A 15,387-nucleotide genomic window follows, 5' to 3' on the forward strand; every position below is an offset into this window, starting at 1 on the left:
AGGGTGTGCCTCTCCACTGACTCCGTCGATCGACTGACCTTCATAAAAATGAATCAGGCTTGGATCAACACCAGCTACCAAGCACCTGATGCTGATGTAACTGAATCATTTTTTTTAAATGACAGATCCCTTGGAGACTGCCTATGCTGATGCTGAGTGACTGTCCTGTTATGCTGCTGACTGAATATCCTTTTCCTCCTCATTGATCTTGCTGATAGCTAGTAAGAAAATTTTTGTTTATGGGCTCCGCCACCAGTGCCTAAGGCACAATTTTTCTGCCCCTGTTTAACAGGGGTGTCTAATAACAATTTTTGATGCAATACTTTGCATGTGGCTTTTTGCTGCGCTCCAATTACAGTATCTGTGAGGGGTTGCAGTGTTGTGTAGTGACTAAGGCCCAATTTTTATGCACCTGTTTAAAAGGGGCGTCTAATAACAATTTTTGATGCAATACTTTGCATGTGGCTCTTTGCTGCACTCCAATTACAGTATCTGTGAGGGGTTGCAGTGTTGTGTTGTGCATAAGGCCCAATTTTTATGCCCCTGTTTAACAGGGGCGTCTAATAACAATTTTTGATGCAATACTTTGCATGTGGCTCTTTGCTGCGCTCCAATTACAGTATCTGTGAGGGGTTGCAGTGTTGTGTTGTGCCTAAGGCCCAATTTTTATGCCCCTGTTTAGCAGGGGCGTCTAATAACAATTTTTGATGCAATACTTTGCATGTGGCTCTTTGCTGCGCTCCAATTACAGTTAGGCTCACTATGCAAGCCACTTAGGGCCCCGCAAAGCTGCAAAGGTCTTAGGGCCCCCCAAATTACTAGAGGCCCCACCTGGTGAGAAGTAATTTTCGCCCCCTCACCCCGCTTCTAAACTCGCTGGCTGAGTCATTTCCGACAGCAGAACACCCCCTCCCCCCGCTTCTCAATTTTCTTTAATGTGACATGTCACTGTCGTCAGCGCCCCCCGCTTCTCATTTTTAATGTGCCATGTCATTTTGCTTAGGGCTCCAGGGAGGTCAGGATCGGCACTGGGTCTTGTAATGACCTGGGGGGAGTGGTGGCGGGGAAACTCATGCTATTATTTTCAATGATTTTTAGCCATATTGCAGGGACCAAACATTACATTAAAGCCGCAAGCAGTATTACATTTTTTTTTCTTATAGTAAGCTCATGTTGTGCAGGGACATTTCTAAACATGTGCCACTACTATAGACACCCAGCAGGTACGACATTTAAAGGAATTTTAGATTTTTTTTTCCATTGATACATGTTCCCTGGGGCAAGACCCCGGTTCTCAAAGACGTTTTACAATAATAACTTGAATATTGGGCTTTAAAATGAGCACTTTTGAATTCGAATGTTCGAGTCCCATAGACTTCAATGGGGTTCTAAATGTTCGCGCGAACATTCGGTCTGTTCGAAAGTTCTGGTGCGAACCGAACACGGGTATGTTCGGCTCATCCCTAAGTGGTACTAATTTTACCTTCAGGATGCTTTCGGATGCATTTAACCCAAGCTAACCAAAGTTTTTTCAAATTTGCAGATCTGATCACTTTCAATTGCTTCCATTTTAGCATGAACAACAGCTCTATTGGTTCTGTGAATGGTTTCGGCTACAATTAGATTTTGAGTTTTCCATGACTTAGCTATGGTTTGTTTTGCGGCTGTTAAAGGGGTGTTCCAGGCATTGTTAATGTTTATTAAAAGTCAGCAGCTACAAAAAGTGTAGCTGCTGGCTTTTAATAAACATAAACTCACCTGCTCCACGTTCCAGTGACACGCCGGCTGGGGCTCCACTCCTCCCCCCCCTCTCCGGACGGCGTCTTCACGGCCGGGCACCCATTGCGCATGCGTGAGCGGCGCTGCGCCATCTGATTGGACAGGCGTTCGCCTGGGACCTGTCATGTGTCCCAGGCGATCGCCTACAGGGAGGGGCTGCCAAAAGGCGATATGACGTATGGCCTTAGCAGCCCCTCGGCGGAAGGAGGAAGTGGGACAGGATGTCCCACTCCTCCTGAAGCCCCCACTCCCCCCCAAAAAAATTACATGCCAAATGGGGCGAGGAGTGGATTAAGCGGAAGTTCCACTTTTGGTTGGAACTTCGCTTTAAGAGCTGTTGATTCTGTGTAATTCTGTCTGGTTTGCGATTCAAAAGAGCTATAGCAGAATTAGGCTGCATGGAAGTTTCGAACACTTCAGAAGCTAAATCAAAAACTGCCTTCCCAAATTTTTGGGCTATTGAACAATCCCACTATATATGAAGTTGGGTGCCAGGATATGAACCCGCCACGAAAACAAGCTGCAGGGTATTCTGGAGCATATTTCGCTATCCTAGCAGGAACTAAATACCAAAAAGAAAGCACTTTATAATTTGTTTCCACAGCAACAACATTAGAGGAAGCAGATTTAGTGGCTAACCATATACTGGTCCATTCAGTATCATTGAATGGTTTAGATCTTGTTCCCATTTAGAAACATAGGGAAGGGGGCTAGTATCAAAACTAGCTAGAATTTATTTATAAAGGATTAAAACAAGTCCTCTGATATGTGGAACATAATTACATATATGCTCAAAACGTGACACCTGGGAAAACAGAGTGCCTAATTGTAGGTATGGTTGGAAAAAAAATGGGAAGTCCATAAGCTTCAATAGAGTATTAAAGGAGTGTAAAGAAGATGCAGATACAAATTTATATAATCTAAATAGATTATCTGCACTCCACGCATTTAAAATTTATAGTAAATATAAAATAAGAAATAAGAAAATCTTATCAATTACTACAGCAGCGCTGTAAAACCGTGACCCCTCTTTCCTATGACCATGCATAGAAGGAAATTATATTTAAGATAAAGGGACATATGTCAGAGTCCAGGAAAGAAGTGCTTTGTGAAGAATGGTGAGCTCTCCGCTGCAGGTGACATTAAACGTGCACACTCCACCTTTTCAAGCTTCTCCCATGTCAATCTCCCCTCATGGGTATCTACTCACCGAAAGGTTGAGTTCAACAAGCTCTGAACCTGCACCGTCCAACTTTCCTCCAATTCCAAAGCCTGTAGTCGATCAGCATGCTCTGCTCCTGATAACCTGATGTTTCCTGGCTCTCAGTGGGATATCCGGCGTGTGTCAGTCCCGTCCACCGCAGATAGACAACACTCTGCTCCCGCACAATGGAGCACAGCTGGAACACAGCGCACAGAACGTTACTTCCTGTATGTCGTGAGGTCACACCCTGACGTTTCGTCCTTTCGACTTCCTCTGAGGGCTTGGCCTCACGACTCGATATCACAGTTTAAATATTGCTCAAACCTACTCTGCATACTAAGCATATTCAGCATTAACCCCTCGTATCCCTACAGTTGCTCCCAGAACAACCGGCGCAAATGCAATAGGGCATTCAGTCACTGAGGTCACGCTATAGCTTCATCACACTATAGAATATCGATCACATAACACAAATTTAGAGCTTTCACATATGCCAATATTACCTTCTATTACATCGGGCAATCTTACTTCGTTTTTGGTACATATGGTAAATATATAAATAGCAACCCAAGGATATTCACATACAAATTACTACACTTATACATCTAATTAAAACAGGATCAATAATAATCATCAAATTACTTCACTTATACCTCTAATTAAAACAGGATCATCAATAATACTGCATTATAAAAGTTCCTATTTCATTAAAAGGTCTGATAAGGAGACTAAAATAGCGGAATATACAGTATGTATATTTACAAAGTATGTTAATTAATTACATACTAATAAACCTTAGTTCTAATACTACTCACATTAATGTGCAAAGGGTTAAAATGTTCAATATTAAAATTAAAAAAATATTTAAAATTATCTAAAATAATTTGAAATTCATACAATAATACTTGTAGTAAATAACCAAGGGAAAAGATGTTAAAACCCATTAACTCTTTTAAAAATATCTAAAATGTAAATTTTCATAGACCAATAGGAATAATACATGTGTGTTATTAATAATCGCTTATAAAGCAGTTAATGTCGAGTCATGCGGTCATTTTACCCCGTAGGATCGTGACACGCTTGGGACACACAGTCATACACACAGATATAATCATATTATTACCTCTCCAAACAGGCTTAATATGGTCCACACCCCAACATTTCAACCCAGTGGGGTCGTGATTATGGTGTAGTTTAAAGTGGAGTGACACGTTATGGTCCTTAAAGCCTATCCTGATGTTTTTGATGTGTTCACCTATTCTCACTTTCAGGCACCTTTTGGTTCGGCCTACATACATCAATCCACATGGACATAGTAGAACATACACCACATGTGTGATATTACACGTAATGAACTCCTTAATCGCAAATTCCTGAATGTTCACAGTAGATGTAAAGTTATATATACCTCTCATTGGTTCTGCTACTGATTTACAAGATTTGCATTTTCGACAGGCAAAAAACACCTTTTTATCCCAAAAGGATGATAATCTAGTCGGCGGATCCAGGACTTTTTTCACCACTTTATCTCCTATGCTCGGCGCCTTACAATAAATACATTTCGGAGCTATCGGAAGTACCGGTTTCAACGTTTTATCAAGGCACAGGACGTGCCAATGATTCCTAAGCACAGTTTCCACTTCCTTACATTGGGTATGAAAGGAAGAAATAAAACCCCACTCGTGATTTCCAGTAGGTGCCATCTTGGCCACACCTCTTAAGACCTCTATCCGTGGGATTAATTTTATCTCTTCAGATATTACATCCAGTTGTTGGGCATCATATCCCTTTTCTCTAAATCTATTTTTAAGTATTTTAGATTGGGACTCATAATCTTCAACTGTGGAACAATTTCTCTTAACCCGCATCAACTGCCCTTTAGGAATATTTTTTAACCAAGCCGGATGGTGGCCACTTTGAATTGGTAAAAAACTTTTCCAATCTGTCGGTTTAAAAAACACTTTTGTTTCTAAAACATCCCCATTCCTGTAAATACTCACATCAAGAAAGCCAATTCTTTCTTGACTGTACTGACTTGTGAGTTTGATGTTATTCGGGTTTTTATTAAGAAAATCCAAAAACATTACCAAAGATGCTTCCCGATCCTTCCCATAAAAACATCACATCATCTATAAAACGCCTATGAAACAATAATTCAACCCATCTATTAGAAAAAATATACTTGTCCTCCCACTCTCCCATAAAAAGATTGGCGATACTGGGCGCAAATTTAGCACCTATCGCCACACCTTTTTTCTGTGTGTAAAAACAATTATCGAACCAAAAATAATTGTGCGACAAGCAGAAATCTTAAACTCCACGCATTAAAGAAATTAGGGGAAATCCAGACAGGATAAAAGGCAGGGTTTATATTATAAGAAAGCAGTGGTATATGGGGCGATTAAAGTCCGAGAGTGGTTTTGAATCTATCCCAGATGGATAAAGAGTGTTCTGTGATAGAATTGCAGATAGAGGTACGATCAAATGGACGTAACCATAACATTTTGGCTACTAACATAAGGTCACAGTCGACAGACTCAATTGCTACCAATAGCGGAACTTCATTTACTGCATGGTATTTTGGTAAATGTGCAAGATGACCGCCATGATAATAGGCAGAAATATTGGGGAGACCTAAGCCTCCACATTGTTGTGGAAGACAAAGAGTGGATTTGGAGGCAAAGGGTTTAGCTGTGCCCCAGGTAAAGGAGATAATGCTACGCTGAATAAGTCATAAGAAATGGGATGGTACTGAAATGGGCAGAACTCTAAAAAGGTATTAGAATTTGGGTAAAATAGTCATCTTGATTGCATTAATTTAGCTTATTAACCACTTATGACCCTGACCAATATGCAGGTTAAGCACCTTGCCCTTTTTTGCGATTCGTCACTGCGTCACTTTAACTGACAATTGCGCGGTCGTACGACGTGGCTTCCAAACAAAATTGGCGTCCTATTTTTCTCACAAATAGAGCTTTCTTTTGGTGGTATTTTATCACCTCTGCGGTTTTTATTTTTTGCGCTATAAACAAAAATACAGCAACAATTTTGAAAAAAATGGAATGTAGTGCGCATGCGCGCGGCGCCGAGGACGGTCATGAGCTGATCGAGCTCCGCACAGCCTCGGCCCTTAAACAGCCACAAATAGCGTTTGGACGGGCGGATCGCATCCCAGCCAGCTCCTGCTACGAGGACCATGCAGCGGAGGACGGCCGGTAACAGACATAACCAGCGCCGTCCCTCCCAGCAGACCCGGAAGACGCGATCCTCACAGGCCCTGCAGCAATCCCCGCAGTCCAAGATGGCGCCGGGTAAGGGGAACGTCTCACGTGGCAGCTCCCGGGCGCAGCCGAATCTCCAGGCCGCGGAGGTGAGACGGGGAGGGGGAGACTTACATCAGACTGGCCCTCAGTCCCAAGTGCGTTCTCCCTGGGGACAGATGTTGTCACAGCCTGGGTCGGTAGCTGGAGGAGGAGGTGGTTCCCCCCTACATCAGGCCCCCCTGCCTACAATGGCGCTGGGAAGCAATCAGGGAGACCAGGATTTGGAGACTGCTCTGCATAGCCCTGGGAATGTGATTTCAGTACAGGCTGTGGTTCACAGAGACCCTTTCTCCTCACAGTCCCAGGATGGAACCCCCTCCCCATGCTCAGATATGGATAAAGGGCCTAGTCAGTCTCCTTTGTTAGACTCCCCTAATGGGGCACAGTTGGTGTTTGCGGACTCCCCTGCTTCATCCACAGACAGGCAGATGGCTGAGCTAGTTGAAGTGACTTTCAGTCAGAATAGTCCCGGGCTTTCATTGCCCTCAGTCCCTGCTCCAGCATCATCATATTCTGGGGACACGGTGCTCTTGGCCAGATTTTCAGCCCTTTTGCAACAGGAATTGACAAAAGCTTGCACTATGATAACCTCAGGGATAAAATCTGACTTTCAAGAAATTGGAGCACGATTGGATAACATTGAAACCAAAATGGACGGCACGGTCAAGCGGGTTAATCAAAACTCCAAGATGATCACTTCGCTACAAGATCAATTAGATGACGCTAACGCAAAGATCGAAGATTTGGAGAACAGATCTCGGAGATACAATTTCAGGGTGCGGGGTCTCCCGGAAACCGTGGTGAATTTAGAAGAGACCGTGCATGCCTTGATGTCACAATTGATCCCAGATATCTTGCCTCATCAGTTAGAACTGGACAGAGTGCACCGCGCCTTGACGGCCCCCAGGCCCGATGGCCTACCACGCGATGTCATAGTTAAGCCACACTACTACAGGATCAAGGAGAGAGTGATGCTGGAAGCCAGGCAGATGGGTAATGTTACGATCCTAGAACATCCGGTTCAGATCTTTGCGGACATTTCTCAATTAACAATTCAGAAGAGGAGAACACTTAAACCCCTCTTGAGCCATCTCATCAATCGTCACATCAAGTACCGATGGTCGTTCCCGTTCAAGCTGTCGTTTTCATACAAGGGTAGACCCTACTCTTTCAACTCGTTCCAATCGGGAGAGGCGCTGCTCCGAGAATTGGGACTGATATCAATGGATCCGCAGACTCCCACCAGCGGGTCCGGAGGGGGGGACAGGCCGATCTCCCCCCTATGGTCTCAGCAGGGCCGTTCCAGAGCCAGGAAACCCCCCTTGAACACTTGAATCTTGGGCATAGTTGGTGTCTGGTTCTCTCCTTCCTGTTGCCCCGCATTGCCCTTTACAGGTTTGCGGGATGAATCCCTCCCACAGTAAGGGTTACAAAAGTCGAGGACGTATAGTTTTCATGCTTATCCTCCAGTTAATTTTGTATTTTTTTATGCAGATATAATTATGCACACTGTTTATACCTAGAGAGGACCGGGTCCCGAATGGGAATTACAATTTTTTTGTTTGTTTTTTTTTTTGTTTTTTCTTCCTCCTATAGGAGATATTTAGTTTTACTGGCTGGGGCCACCTGTCCGTCTAAATTGAAGTGTACGAAGGGCCGAGGTGGTATCGCATGCCACGTATTGTGAACTTGCCTCTCCTCTCCGAGTAGAGGTAACTTCACTCAAGTTGACGGGTGTTTCTACACCCCCCGAATACACGCTGACTAGCGGTGTGTTAATGGAAGGGAGGGGGGAAATTATTTTTTCCCCCTCCTTTTTATTCTTTTTGATTATTTGGATGTTGTTGTTCATTTTTCTTTTTCTCCGGTTTTTTTCCCGGATAAAATTGTTACTTAGCCGGTTTAGGTTAGCCTGTGATATGATGTACACATGCCGGTTTTTTCTATGTCTTTTCCTCTATAACCTGATCTTTTTCTTCTCTTCTCGAGTATATCTCTCTGTTGGTGCATCCTCCTCCCGAGATGGGATACAACTGCAATGCCCGGGGCGTTTTAGGCCTGAGTCCTCGACGCATCAAAACCGTGAGTGCAGACTGCCGAATCACCATGGCTAACAGGCCGTCTGTCAAGTACACCATTCTTACACATAATGTGCAGGGTATCAATTCCCCCACTAAGAGAGCGAAGGCCTTCCAGCAATATCACAGGATGGGGGTGGATATTTTGCTCCTACAGGAGTCACACTTTTCTAAGACTTCCGCCCCTAGGTATTTAAATGCGAGATACACAACGGTGTATTCATCTAATGGCCCTGATAAGAAACGGGGGGTTGCTATCTGTTTTGCCAAGAAGGTCCCATTCACGCCTACCACTGTACTTAGAGATAAGGAGGGTAGATATGTCATGGTAGTGGGGAAAATTAACGAGAGCGAGGTCACCTTCCTGTCATATTATGCTCCTAATACAGGTCAACTAACTTTCTTTCGCACTATGCTGGAGATCATAATGCCCCATGTGGCGGGCCATGTGATCCTGGGGGGTGATAGCAACACGTCGCTAGATCGGGTTCTTGATAAATCGAACCCTGGGAAAGGGATTTTAAAACACGCCTCTAGACAGAGTGGGGCACTGGCGCGTCTTCTACATAATTACGATCTGATAGATGTATGGAGGGATGCCCACCCAACTGATAGGGACTTTACACACTACTCTCATGTACACAGAACATATTCGCGCATAGACCATGTGTTCACGTTCTCTCCCCTGCTTTCGTTCGTCTCATCTGCAAGGATACTCCCAATGGCATGGTCGGACCATTCTTCGGTCCAAGTAGAGCTAACTGATCTTTGGGCTAAATCAAGCCCACCGTCGTGGCGTATGAACGAGTCATTGCTTAACGATCCTATCTTTGAAGGAGAAATTGAGCGGGCGATACAAAACTACTTTAGAGAAAATTTTTCTTCGGTCTCCTCCCCGGTGACGCTATGGGCGGCCCATAAGGCTACGATTCGTGGCACGTTTATACAGCTTGCCACTAAGGTTAAGAGGGAGCGTGAACACATGATATGTAAACAGGATGAGGAGTTGCGACGCATCTTGCGTGAGCAGAAATCTAACCCACACCTCGATTTTAGGTCTCAAATTGATGAAGCGCGTACAGCTCTGAATTTGAGTCTTACTACAAAGGCGGAGAAATATCTACGGTGGTCGCGCCATAGATTTTACTCCTTGGGGGACAAACCGAATAAATTGTTGGCAAGAAGACTAACACCCAGGCCGTTTAATCCCGCTCTCCCTAAATTGCGTCTGGGGACTGGCCAAGTCACCCAGAACCCTCACAAAATACTTCAAGAGTTTTCTTCGTTTTTCTCCAAATTATATAAATCCTCGGGTGATTTTAATAAGAACCAGGCAGAGGCATTTTTGAGAAATATACCCATCCCCAAGTTAAACAAAGACCATGTAGATTTAATGGAGGAAGAATTTACTATAGAGGAAACTGTGGCGGCCATTAAATCCTTGAACCCTTCTAAATCGCCTGGTCCGGACGGGTTTTCTGGACACTACTACCGTAAATATACTGAAATCCTAGCGCCGCGTCTTTGTGCCTTTTTTAATGGGTTGCGGAGAGGGCTCCCTCTCCCGTCGCAGGAGAATAGGGCGTTTATACACGTCATCCCCAAGCCTAATAAGGATCATAGTGATTGTACAAACTACCGCCCAATTTCACTGATCAATGTGGATCTTAAATTACTGACAAAAATACTGGCCACTCGTGTGAACTCGTTTCTAGCTCGATATATCCATCCAGACCAGGTGGGGTTTGTACCCCACAGACAGGCCCCAGATCAGACTAGGAGAATTATTGACATCATATCTGCGATAAACTCGGGCTGGGATGGCGGTGGACAGAGGGGAGCTTTACTGCTCTCGTTGGACCTGCAAAAGGCGTTTGATTCTCTGTCTTGGGACTACCTTTTTTATATACTAGAAAGATACGGGTTTGGTGCGAGTTTCCTGACAACACTCCAAACAATATACAGCGCCCCTATTGCAAACTTGCTGGTCAAGGGCTATAAGTCTCGGGACATTTATATAAATAGGGGTACCCGACAAGGTTGCCCGTTATCTCCTTTGTTGTTCATCCTGGCTTTGGAGCCCTTGGCGACCAAGATTAGAATACATCCTGATATATTAGGGGTTCGTTGTGGAGGGCGGGAGCACAAATGTGCGCTGTTCGCGGACGACATGTTGGTGCTCCTCTCCTCCCCGGTCACCTCATTGCCTACTCTAAACGCGGTACTGGGACATTTTGCGGCATTTACAGGTTTGCGGGTCAATCATTCCAAATCCCAGGCTCTTGGCATTTCTCTACAACCCCATGTAGTTCGTGCTCTGCGAGGACAATATTCTTTTAGCTGGCAGGAAGAAGCACTCCCTTATCTGGGTATTTACTTAACTCCCACCCTTACTACATTATATCAGAAGAACTATCCCCCATTGTTTCGAAAGTTGCTGGAAGACCTTCAAAGGTGGTCAAACAGGCCCCCGTCGTGGTTCGGCAGGCTGTATTCGGTCAAGATGACCATTTTACCAAAGGTGTTATACCTTTTCAGGGCCCTCCCAATAGCCATAGCTCGGGCGGACCTCAAGAGGTTTCAGGCTAAATTACTTGACTACATATGGGACCATAAGAGGCCTAGGGTGAACAGGAAGACATTATACTCTCCTAAATCGGGCGGCGGTTTGGGTATGCCAGACCTTCTAAAATATTTCCATTCAGCTCAATTGGCCCAGTTGATCCGATTTCATACAGGCCGGTCCAGGCCGCTCTGGATGGGGTTAGAGTCCTCTCTGAACCCAGACAGAGAGGTCAGCCACCTCATGTGGCTGAGGGGACGGGATAGACCATCTATGATGTGTCCGTCTCTGTCGTTCTCCCTGAGCCTCTGGGATCGCTTGTCAAAAACTTACAGATTCAAGTCGCCTCACACTCCGATGGCGCCCTTATTTCACAATCCCCTGTTCACCCCGGGTCTCCGTCCCCAGGACTTCTCCTGGTGGACCAATAAGGGTTTATTGAGGATAGCAGATCTGTGCGATCACAAGGGGGCTTTGTCAAAAATGGTTCTGCAGGACAAATACGGTCTTCCGAACTCTGAATACTTTAGATATGCTCAAATTGCGCATTTTCTGGAGACTTTAAATCGCACTTCTGATCTTACTACTTCTACGGCTATGGAACAACTTTGCAGAACCTTTGACAAACACTCCGGCCACATATCATTGATTTATGGACTGCTGTCTTCCGGCACCCAAAAAATGGCCTATATGACTAAGTGGGAACAGGATATTGGCATGGAACTGGACATGGCAGATTGGAGTAAGCTGGTACAGGGAGCCTCTAAGTCATATATCAATACCTCTCTAATAGAGGCTAATTACAAAGTACTAATGCGTTGGTATATGGTACCTGCACGTATTGCTAGCTTTGTCCCGGGGGCGTCCCCGCGGTGCTTCAGGGGGTGCAGTGTGGACGGTACTATGTATCACATTTGGTGGACGTGCCAAAGGGTGAGACGATTTTGGATACGCACTTATAATTTTATCTACTCTCTAACCCAGGTGAATCTTGTTAAGTCGCCTCTGCATGCACTGCTGGGACGCCCGGTGGAGGGAACATCAAGACACTTGAGAAAACTGATAGCTTTTATATTTGTGGCAGCTAGAATAACCATTGCCAAGTCTTGGAGGTCCCCCACTGTCCCTTTTTGTCTGCTGAAGTCCAAATTGTCTTGGATTATGGTGAACGAGAGGATGTCGGCCGTCTTGAACGACAGGGTAGCGGTTTTTGACAGGGTGTGGGACCCTTGGATCTCCTATCTCACGACGGTACATTGATCTGTGCCAATGAACGGGTTTATTCTACTCTGATATCTCCCTCTCGTGGCCGGGGTAAGGATGCACCATCCCCCCTTTTTTTTTTTTTCTTCTCTCTTTTTCTTCTTCTATTCTTTTCCTTCCTTTTCCTCCTTATCTTTCTTACTTTTCTCTCCTCTCCTCCTTATGCATTTATAAGGCTGTTCCCCATGGTTACTATACGGAATCAGCTTTAACTGACTGTTACTTGTTGACCCCATGGGTCTAGATAGTGCCTCAAATGACAGACCCGGGGCTGGGTCTAAGTTATCCGTCCTGATAGATAATTGCAGTAGGAGCACTAAAAGTTGAGTTAATGATGTGTTTTTGACCTGCCAAAATTTGTATCTATGCTAGTCCTTCAAATGGAGGCTATGATCGTTTCCCCCCCCCCCCTCTCCCTTTTTCTTTATTCTGTACACCCTATTTTTTTTTTGTCTTGAAAAATTTAATAAAAAACTATTGGAAACGAAAAAAATGGAATGTTTTTTACTTTTTGCTATAATAAATATCCCCAAAAAAGATCTAAAATTTTATTTTTTTCCTCAGTTTAAACCGATACGTATTCGTCTACCTATTTTAGGTAAAAAAAAACGCAATAAGCGTTTATCGATTGGTTTGCACAAAATGTATAGCATTTACAAAATAGGGGATAGTTTTATGGCATTTTTATTAATAATTTTTTTTTTACTACTAATGGCGGCGATCAGCGATTTTTTTCATGACTGTGACATTAGGGCGGACACATCGGACACTTTTGACTCATTTTTGGGACCATTGTAATTTTCACAGCGAAAAGTGCTATAAAAATGCACTTATTACTGTGAAAATGACAATTGCAGTGAATGGGTTAACCACTAAGGGGGCGCTGTAGGCGTTAAGTGTGACTCATGTGTGTTTCTAACTGTAGGGGGGCGGGGCTGGACGTGTGACGTCAGTGATCGTCATTCCCTATATCAGGGAACAGACATTTACTGACATTGCCACAGAGAAGAACAGGGAAGGTTTGTTTACACTTACTCTCCCTGTCCTTTAGCTCCTGTGACCTGATCCCAGGACACCCATGGTGATCGGGTCCACGGGTCTCAGCGGGCGCGGTCATGGAGCTTCGGACCGGGTCGAGAGCGCACCGCCGGCGGCATGCTCGCGACCTGCGGCCCGGCTCTTAAAGGACCGGGTCACATTTGCGCGCGTCCCACGGCTGGGCTCTTAAAGGGGACGTATATATATGTCCCTGTGCCCAGCCATGCCATTCTGCTGATATATATCATCGTGCAGCGGTCCTTAAGTGGTTAAGGAAAAGTAGATAGCGGACCATCGAGTTTGCAGGTTGTATAATTTTCAACCATGGTGATCATTAATTACATGGCTGCTGGCCATGTTGAATTGTGGCTCAGCAATGGGAGACAGCAAAACCGAAGCCCAATCCCTGATTTTTAACACCTCCTACCCACCTTTATAAATGATGTCTTAAAGTGGTTCTAAAAGCAGTTTTTTTCATATTAATGCATATGCATTAAGATAAAAAACCTTCTGTGAGCAGCAGCCCCCTAATCCCCCTAATACTTACCTGAACACCATCTAGATCCAGCGATCAGCTGTGCAGGACTCTCCGTCCTCATTGCCTGGGACAGCAGCAGTGCACCATTGGCTCCCGCTGCTGTCACTCAAAGTCAGCGAGCCAATGAGAAGAGAAAGGGGGTGGGGCCGAGCCGCAACTCCGTGTCTGAATGGACACATAGAGCAGCATTTTGGCTTGGTTGCCCCCATAGCAAGCTGATTGCTCTGGGGGTACTGGGCAGAGGGGAGGGGCAAGGAGTGCTGACGGGGAACCTGAGAAGAGGAGCCGGTAAGTATAACATGTTTGTTATTATTTAACAAAACAAAACAAGACTTCAATATCACTTTAAGGCCATTGGAATAATTGAATGTTGTGCATGTAGGCAAAGTAACAGAGGGCCCAGCCATGAAAACCTTGTTTGGACTTAATCTTCCTCTTTTTAGGATCAGGAGATTGACAAAGAGCAAAGGAAAGTCTTTTCATGCTTTCCCTTATCCAGGCATCATGTAATGCCATCACATAATGCAGATTTGAGGGGAGGTATGGAGAGACTTTTCCCCAATTTTCAGATACAATAAAATCTACAAGGGGGCTTTCTAGGCAACTATTCAACTCAGTAGTGCTGCAAGCCTCAGTCTAACCCAAGGCACATTAGCTGAAAGACAATGTTAAAATCCTAATACATACAAAATTCTAATTGATCAGTCTATGTAAATGTGCATGTGTTTTGAAGCCATAGTTAAACAGTCTCCTCCAAAATGTTGTTCTGTGCTGGTTTTAATACCTTTGTATTATTAACAGTAGCAGGTGATGAGTTACAGGTTGAAGCACATACCTGGTCTATATATTTTGGTAAATTTCCTGAGAACCTTTTTTGTGGCAAATTGGAGTCTCTCCTTTAAATTATTCACTGTATTGCCAATTATGTGGAGCTTTTTGTGATGTATAGTTTCCTTAGACCAGGGGTGTCAAACTCAATTTCATCGTGGACCGCATCAGCATTATGATTGCACTCAAAAGGGCCAGTTGTAGCTGTAAGATCGGATGTCCAGCGCATCCCCTCCTCTTTACATTAGATGTCAAGAGCCACCCCACCATCAGAAGTTGAGTCCCCCACTCTCCCTTACATCACAGTGCACCCCCCTTACCTTATGCTGCTGCTGGGAAGAAGCTAAATGCATTACTTGAAAGCAGAAAGTAAGGGTCTAGAGTAGGACCAGAGGAGGGCTGGGAGAGGTGCGAGGGCCACATGAAATTACCTGGAGGGCTTTGTGTTTGACACCTGTGCCTAAGGCCCCGTACACACGAGAGGATCTATCCGCTGGAATTTATCCGCGGACCGGTTTCAGCGGATAGATCCCCTGGTGTGTACGATCCAGCGGATATTTATCCGCGGATATTTTTCGGGCCGATGGATTTCCAGCGGATCAAAATTTCTTAAGATGCTAAGAAATCGATCCGCTGGAATCCAGTCCAACGGATTGATCTGCTGGTCTGTACAGACTCACCGGATCAATCCGTCCGAATCCATCCCTCGCATGCGTCGTAATGATTCGACGCATGCGTGGAAGTCCTTATATCACAGCGTCGCGCACGTCGCC

This window comes from Rana temporaria, chromosome 10, assembly GCF_905171775.1.
Source record: "Rana temporaria chromosome 10, aRanTem1.1, whole genome shotgun sequence".
NCBI classification, from domain to species: Eukaryota; Metazoa; Chordata; class Amphibia; order Anura; family Ranidae; genus Rana; species Rana temporaria.